The sequence below is a fragment of the Rana temporaria genome, chromosome 4, assembly GCF_905171775.1.
Source record: "Rana temporaria chromosome 4, aRanTem1.1, whole genome shotgun sequence".
NCBI classification, from domain to species: Eukaryota; Metazoa; Chordata; class Amphibia; order Anura; family Ranidae; genus Rana; species Rana temporaria.
The window spans coordinates 59,423,918-59,440,240 of record NC_053492.1 but is presented as its reverse complement, the minus strand read 5'-3'; the positions used below and the strand labels follow the sequence as shown (position 1 = coordinate 59,440,240).

The 16,323-nt window shown below is 43.3% G+C and overlaps 1 protein-coding gene across 1 annotated transcript in view; it reads left to right on the top strand.

Moving 5' to 3' along the window:
* LOC120936240 (24-hydroxycholesterol 7-alpha-hydroxylase) overlaps window positions 1–14,257 on the top strand; it is a 122,034-nt gene extending 107,777 nt beyond the window's left edge. Inside the window, exon 13 of the mRNA XM_040348442.1 lies at window positions 14,172–14,257. The gene's annotated coding sequence lies outside the window, so the exon portion shown is untranslated. The remainder of the gene's footprint in view (window positions 1–14,171) is intronic.
* Window positions 14,258–16,323: the final 2,066 nt, after the last annotated feature.

The following is a 16,323-nucleotide window of genomic DNA, read 5'->3' as shown; positions in this document are numbered from 1 at the left end:
TTAGGTCACAGAGAACTCAAAGGTGAACAATAATAGCTATGTGTTATTTGCTAACCCAGTTTTTCCAGGGGGCCCATGAGATAGTATGCTTAGGTAAAGTAAATAAAGACACAGCCATCATTTTCTCGTACGTGTAGTGGATATTAGTTAAGTCAATGGCATCCAAGATAGTGGGAGGATATGGATCTTTCCATTTTCTGGTTATCGAAAGTCTGGCGGCCATAAGTAGATGAACTATTGAGCACCTTATATTTGCTGAAAAATTTTCGATACCCAGAGAAAGCAAAGCCAAGGCTGGGTCTGGATCTATCCGTTTTTCAGATAAATCAGAAATAATTTCGAACACCTCCCCCCAATATTTCTTAAGTATAGGGCAACCCCATAAAATATGTAGGAGATCTCCTCTGAATCCACATAATCTCCAACACCTGTCTGACTGTTGTCCACCAAATTTTGATAAAACATCTGGGGTATAGTACCATCTCAGTGTGAATTTAACAGATAATTCCCATAGTGTAGTGCAACTAGAGGTAGATTGATTAAGTTTGCATGCGACAAGCCATTGATCATCTGTGTACGATCGTCCCAGATCTCTCTCCCATTGAACATGTGATGAGGATTTAGAGAAGCTCTGTTTTTTCTGGAGCAAATTGTAGAAAACGGAGATACCCTTTTTTCTGAGTTCTAGTGAAGTTAAATAGGACCACATTACGGGATGTACAAAAGTAGTATTTAAGTGTAATTTGCTTATACATTTTACTATGAGTGAGTAATGGGGTTGGCACCAATTTGGTAAATCGAAGTCGGATTGAATGGCTTGGAATGTTTTAATCTCTTCTTTGTGGAAAAGGTCATGTATGTGGTTAATACCATGAGCACTCCAAATATCCAGTGGAATGTGTTTCAAAACTAGGCTTAATACTTTCAGTGGGGCATATACTTTAATGGTAGATTCGGAGGGGTCCATGGATTTTAGCACTTTAAGCCAAGTAGTAATTGATAGCTGCATAGTGGGGGGTAGAAAAGTAGGGATTTTAATCCCCAACTCGGCACCAAACAACCACAAGGAAGCAGAGCCATGGATGCAGAAGGAGGTTTCAATTCGACCCCAGGCTGTTTTGGGATAAGGTTGAAACCATTCCTTTAGTTGGGACAGTATAGACGCATGAAAGTAATCACGGAAATCGACATAACCCACTCCACCCCATTTTCTATGTCTGATTAGTTTGTGGTGTGCGCATCTTGATTTCTTCCCGTTCCAAACGTATTTAGAGAGAATTGATTGTAAAGATTTAAAGAAGTGAACCGGGATGTGTATAGGTAAACAGCGAAACAAATACAATATTTGTGGGAGGTGTATCATTTTGAATGCCGATAATCTGCCCCACCAAGATAATTCATGTTTGCCTAGATTTGTTAGGTCAGATATCAATTTTTTTTTTAGAGGAATATAGTTCTGTGTGAAGAGAGATCTAGTAGACCGGGTTAGTTGTATCCCTAGGTAAGGGATGCTGGTTTCAGCCCATGAATAGGGGAACTGAAGCTGGAGTAGGCCGTTAGACACAGCGTCAATTCCTATATCCATGGCAAAAGATTTGTTTTCATTAACTTTATAAAAGGAAGTATTACCAAACCAGGCCAATGTTTTTTGAACCTCTGACAAAGAAGAAAACGGGGAGGACAACATCAAAATAATATCGTCTGCAAATAAACTAATTTTATGCGTACAATCACCGATAGATACACCTGAAACTTTCGGATTAGATCTAATGTGTTCAGCTAGAGGTTCTATCATTAGATTGAATATCAAAGGGGACAATGGGCATCCTTGTCTTGTGCCGTTAGTGATATTAAACGGCTTAGACAGCATGCCAGAGCAAAAAACTCGTGCAACGGGGTTAGAGTATAAGGCGAGAATTGCATTGAGAATAAAGCCCTCAAAACCAAACTCCTGTAAAGTAAGCGTCAGATAGGACCAATTGACCCTATCGAACGCCTTCTCTGCATCTAAAGATAAGAGCAGAGAAGGCGTTCCAGTAGCATTGATACTATGGATAATGTCAATTAATCGTCTGGTCGCGTCGGAAGATTGTCTTCCTCTAGTGAAACCAGTTTGATCTAGATTAATTAAATTAGGGAGGAGGTCAACAATTCTATTGGCAATCATTTTTGCATAGATTTTCAAGTCTACATTTAGTAGGGAAATTGGGCGAAAATTTTGTGGGGAAGTCGGATCTTTACCTGGTTTAGGCAGGGTGACAATAAGCGCAGACAGCATTTCTTTCGGGAATGTAGACTCAGATGCGGAGTGATTAAATACTTCTTGTAAGTGGGGAAGAAGTAATTGTTGAAACGTTTTAAAATATTCAATGGAATATCCATCCGGACCAGGAGCTTTTGCTTTAGGTAAAGAATTAATGGTAGAGAGAATCTCAGCTTTATTAAACGGACTATTTAAAAGTGTAAGTTGGTCTACCTCCAATTTGGGTAGTTTGATGTGTGATAGGAATGACCGTATCTCATCAGTGGAGGGATGATGGATGTTGGTATCATTGGAGAGATTATATAAATTACTGTAATAGGAACTGAATGAGTCAGCAATGAGTTGGGGGTCAATAATTTTATCTTTCGAGATTGGATCATAGAGATGAGAATTTTTTGTCTTTAGCCTATGGCCCTTTACTCTATTGGCTAGGAGTTTACCTGCTTTGTTATTCGCAAAATACGAGCGTGCCTTCAGTTTCCTGAGATTAGAATCGTAAGATTCCATTAACACAGATCTCAATTCATTCCTAATTTCATATATCTTGGATTTGAGAAAAGTAGAGGCCCTGGATTTATTTTCAGTTTCGACATCTGCTAATTTTTTGGTGAGTTCATCAATCTTAGATCTCCTCTTCTTTTTTGCCCGTGATCCAATCTGAATGAATAGACCACGAACAAAGGCTTTATGTGCGTTCCATATTGCTACCGGATCGGGCACAGAGCCAACGTTGTCCGAAAAGAATTCAGTCAATTTTTGAGACAAGTATTTTATATTATCGGGTTGTTGTAATAAAAAATTATTAATGCGCCATAAATATGATTTGTTATTGGAATTGACGTTTTTAAGCTTAATGCTGATTGGAGCGTGATCCGACCACGTAGCAGTATGGATGCGGGATTCCAAAACATTTTGAAGCAGCCACTTGTCGGATATGAACATATCAATACGGGAGTATGTGTTGTGACGCTGGGAGTGGAATGTGTAGTCCCTCTCAGACGCGTGACAACATCTCCAAATGTCATATAACTCGTTCTTTGCTAAAAATGCTGCAAGAGGGGAAGCAAATCTCTTAGCAGTTGAGGATGTATCCATATGTACATCTGGTACCAAATTAAAGTCGCCACAAATCAAAAGATTGCCTTTTTGCATGTCTATAATTTTTTTCATAGTGACCTTGTGAAATTTAATTTGCCTTAAATTAGGTGCATATAGATTTACTATTGTATATAAAACATTATCCAATGTACATACCAAGATCAAAAACCTTCCTTCAGGATCAGCGTATTCATTTAAAAGCGTGAAAGACAATGAATCTCTAATAGCAATTAATACACCCCTCTGTTTGCGGGCGTAATCTGCTTTAAAAATATGCGGGTAAGAGTTATGGCGGCACTGAGGAGCGCTGTCTCTAGCAAAATGCGTTTCCTGTAAGCAAAGAACATCGCAATTCAGAGACAGCGCTGTTTTCCACACTGCGGCCCTCTTAGCCGGGTGATTCAGACCATTTGTATTTATAGAGAGAAAGTTGATAGACATCACAAATCGAAGAATGTGTGCTGTGTGAGTGATACTTACTAGATGGGATTACCTCTAGGCGAAAAGGATCAATGAAAAAACGAAAGATGTCCAGAAGTATGCACTGTCAGGGAACACGGAATCAACCAGTCGTTCTGTGACAGCTGCAAATAAAAACTAAAACAAAAACAAAATCAAAACAAGAGATTAAATGAAACAAAACAAAACAAAACAGAATAAAATAAACCCAAAACAAACAAACAGAACAGAATGGCCACAATAATAGAAGTGGCAACAAATTTATATCATAAAGTCGCTCAGCATAAGTCATAAAAGACAAATCGATATTACGTGTACTTTGTGGAGCGATCTAGTGCCTACAACGTAATATCGAGGAGGTCGGGTGAAATCAATAACCGACCTAGATGGGGGGTAATGTTCAACAGGTTAGAGTAATATAAAAGAAAAATAGCATGTCGGATATTAGGGGGATGTACTGACAGCGTAAAAGGATGTATAGGACTTATAGCAAAGGATAGCATAGGGAGGGGATAGAAAAGAAAGAAATGCATCAAAGTGGGAGATCAGTAGCATTTCATCTTTCCCTGTTCACACGATGATTAACCAGATGTTGATTGTCGAGGCTTTTTCCAGGTGGGTTTCTGTCTTCTCTGTAGGGAAGAGATGGAGTAATACCCCAGGATCGTAGCAATAACATGCCATCCTTAGGATTGGACAAAACGGTGGTTGAACCATTGTGGGTGATAATCAGCGTAGCAGGATGCTTCCATTTATACAGAATCTTGTGGTCACTCAAAGCTTTGGTAGTTGGTTTAAGTTGTCTTCTCAAATATAGAGTGTGTTGTGACAGGTCTGCGTACATATGAACGTCTTTGTAAGGACCAGGAAGTACAGAGAGGATCCTAGCTTTCGCCAGTAGCTTTTCTTTCGTGGGGTAGAAATGAATCCTCATGAGTACATCTCTAGGAATATTTGCGTCCATATTTTTGGGTTTGGGAATACGGTGAATTCTATCAATCAATCTTTCCATCTGGGTGATTTCCGGCAGCAAATTGGCAATTAATTCATCCGCATATGTATTTAAACTGTTGGGGGGGATTGTTTCAGGGACCCCCCTAAGTTTAATATTGTTTCTCCTTGAACGGTCTTCGAGGTCAGCGAGCTTGGCCTTAATTTTATCGTTGTCGCATGACAGGTCTCTATAAGCTTCCATAAGACCAGTGACATCATCTGACTGATCTTCTATTTTGTGTTCAACATTGGCCACTCTGTCATTTAAACCCCGCAATTCATTAGAGAATGAGTTCATCATAATTGAGAAGCTGGACATGAGAGATGTTTGCAGTGAAACTAGCATTTCTTTCATGGTAGTGTCCAGTACTGGCTGTCCCACAGTGGGATAATTTGTTATTAATGATGCGTCACAAGGTCTAGCCAAGGTTTGCTGCATATGTGACATACCTGGTGTCAGAATAGCAGCTGCGTCATCGATCCTCCTCCTTGATTTAGCTGGGCTGTGTGATGAAGGGCTATGCAAGGGGGAGCTTCTGATGATGGAAGGTTGTTGTACGTCTTGCCATTGAGCTTCCTCATCATCAGGCAGATCAGTGTATGACGCAGGCTTCTGTCTCACAGCAGCGGTAACTGCGTCATCAAACAGTACTGTACTCACAGCGCCCGGCATTGCTGATGGTTCTGCTGATTTTTTGTTCAGACCTTTTTCTTTTTTCTTTCTTGGAAGCATTGAACTTGTCCCGCGGGTATTCGCCGACAATTACCGGCTGTTTTAAACGTCCAAAACGATCTATTTGCCGCTGAATCCCCGGTTCTCCGACGGAGCTCACAGCTCAGGCGTCCATCACTCTCGCCTGCAGGCCACGCCCCCCCCCAGAAAACGTTCTTGAGATAGCTTTGCAGTAACATAATGGATCTTTGTATGAGTTTGTGAAGAAACACTGCTATTTTTTCAATACCTAAACCAATCTATAAGATAGTACCTTACAAAAGTAAGTACACACATCACATTTTTTTTAAAAATATTTTATTATAATTTTTCATGTGACAACACTGAAGAAAATACACTTTGTTACAATGTAAAGTAGTGAGTGTACATCTTGTATAACAGTGTAAATTTGCTGTCCCCTCAAAATAACTCAACACACAGCCATTAATGTCTAAACTGCTGGCAACAAAAGTGAGGACGCCCCTAAGTGAAAATGTCCAAATTGGGCTCAAAGTGTCAATATTTTGTGTGGCTACCATTATTTTCCAGCACTGCCTTAACCCTCTTGGGCATGGAGTTCACCAGAGCTTCACAGGTTGCCACTGGAGTCCTCTTCCACTCCTTCATGACGACATCATGGAGCTGGTGGATGTTACAGACCCTGCGCTCCTCCACCTTCCGTTTGAGGATGCCCCACAGATAATCAATAGGGTTTAGGTCTGGAGACATGCTTGGCCAGTACAATCACCTTTAGCCTCAGGTTCTTTAGCAAGGCAGTGGTCGTCTTGGAGGTGTGTTTGGGGTCGTTATCATGAGAGGACAGCAAATTTACACTGTTATACAAGCTGTACACTCACTACCCACTTTTGTGAGATACTGTATATGGAATGCCTACAGGTGGCTATATTGTAAGAAAGTGTAATTTTAACATTTTGTCCGTGTAATGGTCAGGGGTTAACACCGTTTACGATCTTCCATTCCATCGCCCCACGACAGCTTATCCGACAATCCCGCAGACAGGACCCATTCCATTCCCCAGAATAAAGACGAGACACACAGCTCTGTAATTTCTAGTTACAAACGAATGAATCCTTTAAAGGTACACTCAGCTTGTTATATACAGTTACAAGCATGCTACAGGGACAATGAAACTCTCCACCCCCAACATCACACAATGGGGGCTTCAATACACATTCAGATGGGCTAATTACTAATCATTATCCAGACAGTCTGGCTCTGCGATAAGTTATCCCCACCTGTTACACAAAACACATTACTTTACTAAACATAATTGACATGCTAATTCACTATACCTGAAAGGTTAGACTTTTTGGCACTGAATCTAGAGGAGTTAATTACTACAGCTGACAAGTCACATTCCACATCTTATCAATAGACTTTCACACAATACAGTGTCATTAGCATCACACAATGAAAAGGTCTGTAGAAGCAGACCTAGTTAGCATAGCACAATGAAATATCTTAGGAGCCCGACTCAATTAACACCTCAAAAGTATGTGTCCCCACATGAATGAATACTGTCCTATTGACCTGTTGGGGTCAGAATAAACAACTTGTAATATCTCAAGATATCCTGCAATATATTAATTATCATTAATGTCCCATCTCATGTAATCCGAGATATCAGTTCTCAGTCATCCTATGCCCCTAAGGGACATAGGATGACCCTAGACCCAAGAGTCATTGGTGAAGCTGGCACAGGAGTACCCCGCATCCTTCAAAAGTCTCTGGGTGTCACGGGCCATTCCGTTACAGTCAGTTTTAGAAAATGACAGTGGTTTCAGATTTAAATAAAAGGGTCATTCTTATAATCCTAAATTCCTATTTTTCTATTTAGTTTTGAATACAGTAAAGACGAATTAGAACCTCTGACGAGAGAAATTTTCAACTCACTTTCTAGGCCCGGAGCCGTGGCCTTTCCTAGCGTTATGGTCGCGGCTCCGGAGGTAGGCCGAAGCTTAGGAAAGGCCGCGGCTTCGGCCTAGCTCCGGAGCCGCGGCCGTAACATTAGGAAAGGCCGCGGCTTCGGCCTAGCTCCGGAGCCGTGGCAATCCGCGGATCACAGTGTGTTCCGATCCGAAGGGGGTGACCCGTTCGGATCACGGATCAACTGTGATCCGTTGCACCCCTACTAAGGTATGGACCAGGGAACACAGCTGTCATATTTTATGTCGTTTACGTAGTACGTGAATAGGGCTGGGCGTAGGTTACATTCACGTTGTAGGCAGTGATCCGTCATATCTTAGGGAGTAGTTCTGACGTGATTCTGAGTATGCGCACTGGGATACGTCCACGGGATGGTGCATGCGCCGTTCGTTTTAAGTACTTCTATGACGCTTGGCCCATCATTTGCATGGGGTCACGCCTCATTAGCATGGCTCACGCCCACTTCCACTTACGACGGCTTACACCGAGGGAACCCAGCGCAGTTTGGGAGGCAAGTGCTTCGTGAATTCGGTGCTTGCCTCTCTGTGCTACGTCGGCGTAGCGTATATTACATACGCTACGACGGCATTAATATGCGCCGATGTATGTGAATCCGGGCCTATATATATATTTTTTAAACCAGAGGCTCTAAAGAATAAATTGGTGGGTTTTACATTTTTTTTTGTCACACGGTATTTGCGTAGTGGTTTTTCAAATGCAGTTTTGGGGGGGAAATGCACTTTTTTTAAAACTTTTAATGCAAAAACACACAATACATAACCCAATTTTGTTGTACAATATAAAAGATAATGTCATGCTGAGTAAATAGAAACCAAACATGCCATGCTTTAAAAATGCGCGCCCCTGCACAAGGGCAACAAACAACGTAATTTTTACTATGTGTAGCGGCAGCTGTTTTTCTCTGCTGGCCCTGCTTTAAATTTAGAGGGTAGTCAGAAGAATAGTTATCTCTGACTGATTTGTTTTTAAATGTGGGCCTCTGTTCCAGCCATGGCTGTACTGCAGGTGACCACTATTGTTGTCTGGGGTGTCGGTTCCACCCCAGGCCAAGGGTGGCAGCAGTCAGATCAAGGTGTGTTGGGTATTCTTTCTTTCTTTCTTTCTTTCTTACGCCAGCCGATTTACGCTACGCCGCCGCAACTTACGGAGCAAGTGCTTTGAGAATACAGCACTTGCCCGTCTAAGTTGCGGCGGCATAACGTAAATCGGATACGTTACGCCGCCGCAGAGATACACCGCTGGACGTGAATCTGGGCCATAGTGTACAGAGCCAATCCAAGCAGCACTGTGCCTTGTGATGACTGTGAACATCAATCAGAGATCATGGCTGTAAACAGTGTAGTGATTACATCTAAGAGCCCTGAGAGTAAGCTGAATGAATGAATGATTACAAACAGCAGATATTCAAAGTATACATTGATTGTAGGATTGTTTTATACACTTTCACCCTCTCCTCCTACTCCTCTCCCATATGTCTGATCTATATCCTGTCTCTATGTGATACCTGTACATTAGCCCCTTCTCCATCAACTGTATGGAATCTGTACATTAACCCCCACAACTCCTCCCCCCTCTGTGTATGAACTGTACATTTAATGTATCTAGTACCGTACACCATTACCAAGCTCCATGTTTAACCTCAATATCATTATAAAAAAAGTGGCAAAAATTAGATTACCTTAAGGTGTCTACTTTCCTAAATTCCTAAAAGGATCATTTGGTGGTTTTCATACTATCCTAGCATTTACGTTTGATATGTTTTTAGTAGAGGAAGTTTTTTTTTTCAAAATGTATTTGCTAGTTTGGGGTATTGAAAACACTCATGTACTCCCCTCCATGCTTCCCCTGTTGGCTCTAAGCCCGAGAACGGATTGGTCACATGATCACTCAGCTTTCTGTCTTTATCAGAGAGGAGAGCAGCAACGGCGGATCCAGGGGGGGGGCAACAGGGAAATTGCCCCCCCCCCCCCGAGGCAATCATGTCACATTGGCTTTAAAAAAAAAAAAAAAAAAAAAATTTTTTTTTTTTACTTTTTTTTTTTAAACTGCTTTGTGGCAACGGCGGATCTAGGGGGGGGGGGCAACATGGCAATTGCTCCCCCCCCCCCGAGGCAATCATGTCACATTGGCTTTAAAAAAAAAAAAAAAAAAAAATTTTTTTTAATATTTTTTTAAAACTGCTTTGTGGCAACGGCGGATCCAGGGGGGGGGCAACATGGCAATTGCTGCCCCCCGAGGCAATCATGTCACATTGGCTTTTAAACTGCTTTGCGGTGCCTGCAGCTCCCCCTGCCGAGTCTCTAACTCTCTCTCCCTCTCTCATCACCAGGGCTGGTAGGCTGCCTGTCCTGAGGCTGCTTTGAGCTGTAGCTGACTGCAGCACTCCCCTCTCTCCTGCGTGTATGACATCGGGCATCTCTGGCTGTGTGTGAGAGCTGGATCTCTGTTCGGCTGTGCTGCCTGTGCTAGACCTGCTCGTGTGATAGTAGATGGAGATGGAACACTGATTGAATCAGTGTTTTGTCTATCACACAAGCCCGTCTAGGGTGGGACTTTGCTAGAGCCGAACACAGACCTACAGCTCCTGTTTGTTCCATGACACACGTCGGGAGAGGAGATACCTGCTGTGTGTGATCGAGGCAATGCCATGGTGAGTGCCATGCACAGTGTGGCTGCATTAATAGACAAAAGTGGGGCTGCATTAATAGACAAAAGTGGGGCTGCATTCATATACAAAAGTGGGACTGCATGTATATACAAAAGTGGGACTGCATTCATATACAAAAGTGGGACTGCATTCATATACAAAAGTGGGACTGCATTCATAGACACAAGTGGGGCTGCATTCATAGACAAAAGTGGGACTGCATTCATATACAAAAGTGGGACTGCATTCATAGACACAAGTGGGGCTGCATTCATAGACAAAAGTGGGGCTGCATTCATAGACAAAAGTGGGACTGCATTCATAGACACAAGTGGGACTGCATTGATATACAAAAGTGGGGCTGCATTGATATACAAAAGTGGGTCTGCATTGATATACAAAAGTGGGTCTGCATTGATATACAAAAGTGGGTCTGCATTGATATACAAAAGTGGGTCTGCATTGATATACAAAAGTGGGACTGCATTAATATACAAACGTGGGACTGAATTTATACACAAAGGTGGGGCTGCGTTCATATGCACAGTGAGGCTGCAATGGTGGGCACTGATGAGGCTGCATTGATCTCTTGTACCATGTGTTCAGTCTCTGACCATCCCTTGTACCATGCCTGCAGTCTCTGACCATCTCTTATACCACGTCTGCAGTCTCTGACCATCCCTTGTACCATGCCTGCAGTCTCTGACCATCTCTTATACCACGTCTGCAGTCTCTGACCATCCCTTGTACCACGTCTGCAGACTCTGACCATCCCTTGTACCACGTCTGCAGTCTCTGACCATCCCTTGTACCACGTCTGCAGTCTCTGACCATCTCCTGTACCACGTCTGCAGTCTCTGACCATCTCTTATACCACTTCTGCAGTCTCTGACCATCCCTTGTACCACGTCTGCAGTCTCTGACCATTTCTTGTACCACGTCTGCAGTCTCTGACCATCCCTTGTACCACGTCTGCAGTCTCTGACCATCCCTTGTACCACGTCTGCAGTCTCTGACCATCCCTTGTACCACGTCTGCAGTCTCTGACCATCTCCTGTACCACGTCTGCAGTCTCTGACCATCTCTTGTACCACATCTGCAGTCTCTGACCATCCCTTGTACCACGTCTGCAGTCTCTGACCATCTCCTGTACCACGTCTGCAGTCTCCGACCATCTCCTGTACCACGTCTGCAGTCTCCGACCATCTCCTGTACCACGTCTGCAGTCTCTGACCATCCCTTGTACCATGCCTGCAGTCTCTGACCATCTCCTCTACCACGTCTGCAGTCTCTGACCATCTCTTGTACCATGTCTGCATTCTCTGACCATCTCTTGTACCATGTCTGCAGTCTCTGACCATCTCTTGTACCATGTCTAACGTTTCTCTGACCATCTCTTGTACCATGTCTGCAGTCTCTGACCATCTCTTGTACCATGTCTGCAGTCCCTGACAATCGTCTACAAACTATGGGATAGATTTATGGCATTTATATTTAAATATTTTTTACTAGTAATGGCGGCGATCATTGATTTTTTAGCGGTACTGCAACATTGCAGCGGACACATCGGACACCTAATTGAGTTCTGTAAGCAACACCTTATTTTCTGTCAGTGCCCCTCCCGAGACTAGACTCTGGATCCGCCCTTGGAGAGCAGTGACTGTTAGTTGCCGCTCTCTGCTCTGCCCCTCCAGTGCTCACTGGAACGCCAGGCTGGAGAGGGGGCAGATGCAGCTGACTTCTGTTCTCAGCCGTGCACTGATAGTTGGGGCGTCTGGGTGGATTCTGGGAATATGGCCGGGATCCTTCCAGAGCCTGAAACGGCTGTGTATTGTCAGCTGATTCTGGGTCACAGGAGAGCAAATGCAAGTGCCCGCCTGTAACCCAGAAGTTAAGAATGGCCAAAAAAGCTTTGACCCTACTTCTCTCTTAAATACTTGAATACTACCAAAAGAAAGTGTTTAAAAAAACGATATAAAATTAATTTGGATAAAATGTTGCATGATGGGGTAGTTATCAGTCAAACTATCACAGAATACTGCCTAGTAATGAAGGGGTGGTACAGGGCACGACAAATCATAGTTACAGTCAATTAATATGGATTACAGTCAAGTTTTTGCTAAATTTTAAACCCCTTTAAATATTGCAGCAGTTACACAGCATAGTTCGCTCACCCGCTCAGTAACATAACTGTGCCTCTGGCAGCTATTGCCCCTTTGCCACCCCTCCCTTAGTGTTTTTTCCATAAATAACAACTGAAAAAAAGAGCAGTCATAATGTTATGTTTCTGTGATCTTTTAGGGTCTGACGTATGAAAAGTGCGCTAAAAATATTTTTAGGAGGGGTGTGGGGCTGCTGCTTTAGTAACATTTTTACATCCTAAATAAGGGTGTAACAAGTACCATGTTACTAAAAGTGAACTTATCCTTTAACGTGATTGTAAAGTTTTGTTTTTTTTTTCCTAAAAAATACCAAACATGTTCTACTTACCTGCTATGTGTAGAGGATTTGCACAGGGTAGCCCCGATCCTCCTCTTCTTGGGTGTCTCTTCTGTGATCCTGGCCCCTCTCTACTGCTCAGTGCCCCCACAGCAAGAAGCTTGCTATGGGGGCACCTGAGCCAAGTCATAGCTCCCTGTGTTCATTCAGACACGGAGCCCCGCCTCCTCTCTCTTTTGATTGGCTAGCTGACTTTGACTGACAGCAGTGGCGCCATTGGCTATGTCTCAGCCAATCCGGAGGGAGAATCTCGGATGGCTGAGATACTCGTGGACATCGCTGGACAGAGAGGGAACTCGGGTAAGACCCCATACACACTATTTCGATTTTCTGCAGATTTTTGTCTTCAGATTTACCAAAACCATGTAGTGAAAGGGTCTGCCTGATTACCTACAAATTGAAACTCTTAAGGTTTGACCTCATATTATATGGTTTTGGTAAATCTGAAGACAAAAATCTGCAGAGAATCGAATGCCTCGTACACACGACCAGGTTTTCCGACGGGAAAACTGCGCGCTTTTGGCCAGTAAACCCAGCCGTGTGTATGCTCCCTCGCAGTTTTTCCGAAGGGAAAACTGCCAAACCCGCCAGCAAAAAAAAGAGAACCAGCTCTCTTTATTCCCGTCTGATTCCCGACTGACTTTTTCCCATCGGAAATCCCGAGCGTGTGTATGGGGCATAATAGTGTGAGGGGGGCTGCTGCACACAGAAGGGTTTTTGTCTTAATGCATAGAATGCATTAAGGTAAAAAAGAAACTTCTGCCTTTACAACCCCTTTATGGTTAGTCAGATTTCCAAACCTCCTTGAACCATCTCTTGTCCCTAAGGTTATTTCAGTGCCTCTGGAGGACAGGTTCAAAGGATTCTATTTAAACCTGTTCACAGTACCAAAACCTAACTGTGTTATTTGTTCTGTCATGGACCTAAAATCCCTAAGCAAGCACCTTCAGTTTATGCATTTTTGAGATGGGAATATGGGCACTGTTGGGACTGCACTGATGATCAGTGCCCTGATTATCACTGTAGATGTCCCCTTTCACACTTGCCGGTTACTGGCTATCCTCTCCTGTGACAGTGTGAGGAAAGGAATGCCGATAAACGGCAAGTGTGTTTACATTGTGATCAGCTGTGATTAGACACAGCAGATCACGTGGTAAAGGGCCGCTGTTATTGACCCCGATCTCTCATCAGGTGTGCCTGAAGGACGCAGCAATCACAGAGCTGCCAGGTGCGCGCCGCAGGGGGCGCGGTTCTGGGAGGACGTCAATAAATGCGCTCTCAGAACTGGGCGGCCGTACTGTATCTGTCATCTGGCTATAACGTGGTTGTCAATTGGGTTATTTTTAGCTTACTAGGCAGAAGTACCTAATAAAGTGACCGTTTTGTAATACATTTAAAAAAAATAAATGTACATTTAAAAAAAAAAATTCTAAAGTGGTAGATTTCTAGAATTTCTCTATTAGAATTGTGTAGTGTTATTGTGTGATAATTTTATATATAAGTACACCATTTTTGTCTTCTTTTTTCTTCAGGCAACCAAGATAGAGCCAAAGTGACAAACCACAGACCAAAATGAGTTCATCTGTATCTTCACCTTTTATAAATGTCTTTGAATTTGTTTTATGTTGTTCTAATAATACAAAATGATAAAGCTGAACTTTGGAAAAAGTCCTCCTTTGCCGTGAGGTAAAACTGCTAGACTGGTCCTGGCAGTCTCTTCACCCTTGCATTCCAGTAGTCTAACGTCCTATGACGTCACCAAGACCGATGTAGAAAAATAGATAAAGGTCTGGTGTCACCAGAGACACAGTAACTGTCCATATTAAAAACGCACAAGCATCATGTGTATACCCGACGCGTTTCGCGAAGCTTAGCTCGCTCTTCAGGGGTAGATGCTCGTGGTATACCTAGAATGAAAAGATAAAGTATGTAGTATGATATAAACGGCACAAGGTAAGGGGGGGCCTTCATATGGAAAACCCCATACTCACCAATGGACATAGCCAAAGACCGATGTAGGGACCATAACCCTGGAAAAACCATGGCTCAACCACCTGGTCTTAATGTTGCCTGTGTAAACGAACCCTTAAGCCTCGTACACACAGGCCAGAATCTCGTCAGGAAAAAAACGTTGTTTTTCCTGACGAGATTCTTGGCAAGAATCTCTTGCCGCCCGAGTGTACACACAGTCATTTCAAAAGAACCGCAGTTCTTTTGAAAGACAAGAACACAGTGACGTTGTCGCGTACGACGAGCATGCGCTCGTCAGATTCAATGCCGCCACTGCCATCTTGCTTCACCCTACCTATGCCGTGGAAGCTACCGCGCATGCGTCAAAGTCATTTTGAGCATGCGCGGGTTTCCACGGCGACAGGTAAGTATACAAACTCTCGGGTTTCTCGTTGGTAAACAGGCTGACAAGAATCCTGACGAGGAAATAAAGAGCAGAAATCTGAAAGCCTCGTACACACGCTCAAACCGAGCGTGTATACGAGGCTTCAGGCTGCATTTACACCTGAGCGTTTTCAGCTTGTAAAACGCCCAACAAGCAAAATTCAATTCATTTAAATGGCCCCTGTTTCGAATGTGAGCGTTTTGCAGCCTGAGGCAAAATGCCTGAAGCTCAAAAAATGTACATTGCCTTCTTTTTGGGCAGATTGGAGAAATTTTTCTGCTTTTTACATTGGTGACCTGTGCAAAATTGTGGCAAATATGCAGTAAAAAAACTTTGGGCCAGATTCACAAACGAGATACGACGGCGTATCTACTGATACGCCGTCGTATCTCTGTTTCTAACTATGCGACTGATTCATAGAATCAGTTACGCATAGCTAGCCCTAAGATCCGACAGGTGTAATTGAATTACACTGTCGGATCTTAAGGATGCAATTCTAGGCCGGCCGCTAGGTGGCGAGGCCATTGCGGCCGGCGTAGAATATGCAAATGAATACTTACGGTGATCCCCGAACGTCCCGTCGATCTAACTCTACGCCGTTTCCGTCAAGTTACGCCGCGTAAAACTAGGGCTGAGCCCTAGTTGTCTTAAGCCATGTTAAGTATGGCCGTCGTTCCCGCGTCGAAATTTAAAAAGCAACGTCGTTTGCGTAAGACGTCCGTGAATGGCGCTGGACGCCATTTACGTTAACGTCTAAGCAAATGACGTCGGTGCGACGTCAGTTAGCGCAATGCACGTCGGGTAATTTACCCGACGGAGCATGCGCAGTACATCCGGCGCGGGAGCGCGCCTAATTTAAATGGGACTCACCCCATTCGATTGGGCCCGCCTTGCGCCGGACGGATTTAGGATACACCGCCGCAAATTTCCAGGTAAGTGCTTTGTGGATCGGGCACTAACTTGGAAAAATTGCGGCGGTGTAACTTAAATCAGAAAAGTTAAGTTGCGCCCGGGCTACGTGAATCTGGCCCTTTCTGCCTGAAAACTAAACGCTCAGGTGTGAATGCAGCCTTAAATTCAAGCAACGGTTCATGTGACTAATTGGCTTTTAGGAATTACAACCCTAATTCCAAAAACATTGGGAAACCGACATAAAACAGAATGCAATGATTTGCATATCTCATAAACTCATATTTTATTCATAATAGAAAATAGAAAACATATCAATTGTTTAAACAGAAAATTTAGTTTTAAGAAAAAAAAAATTAAAATGGCTGCAACACAATTTA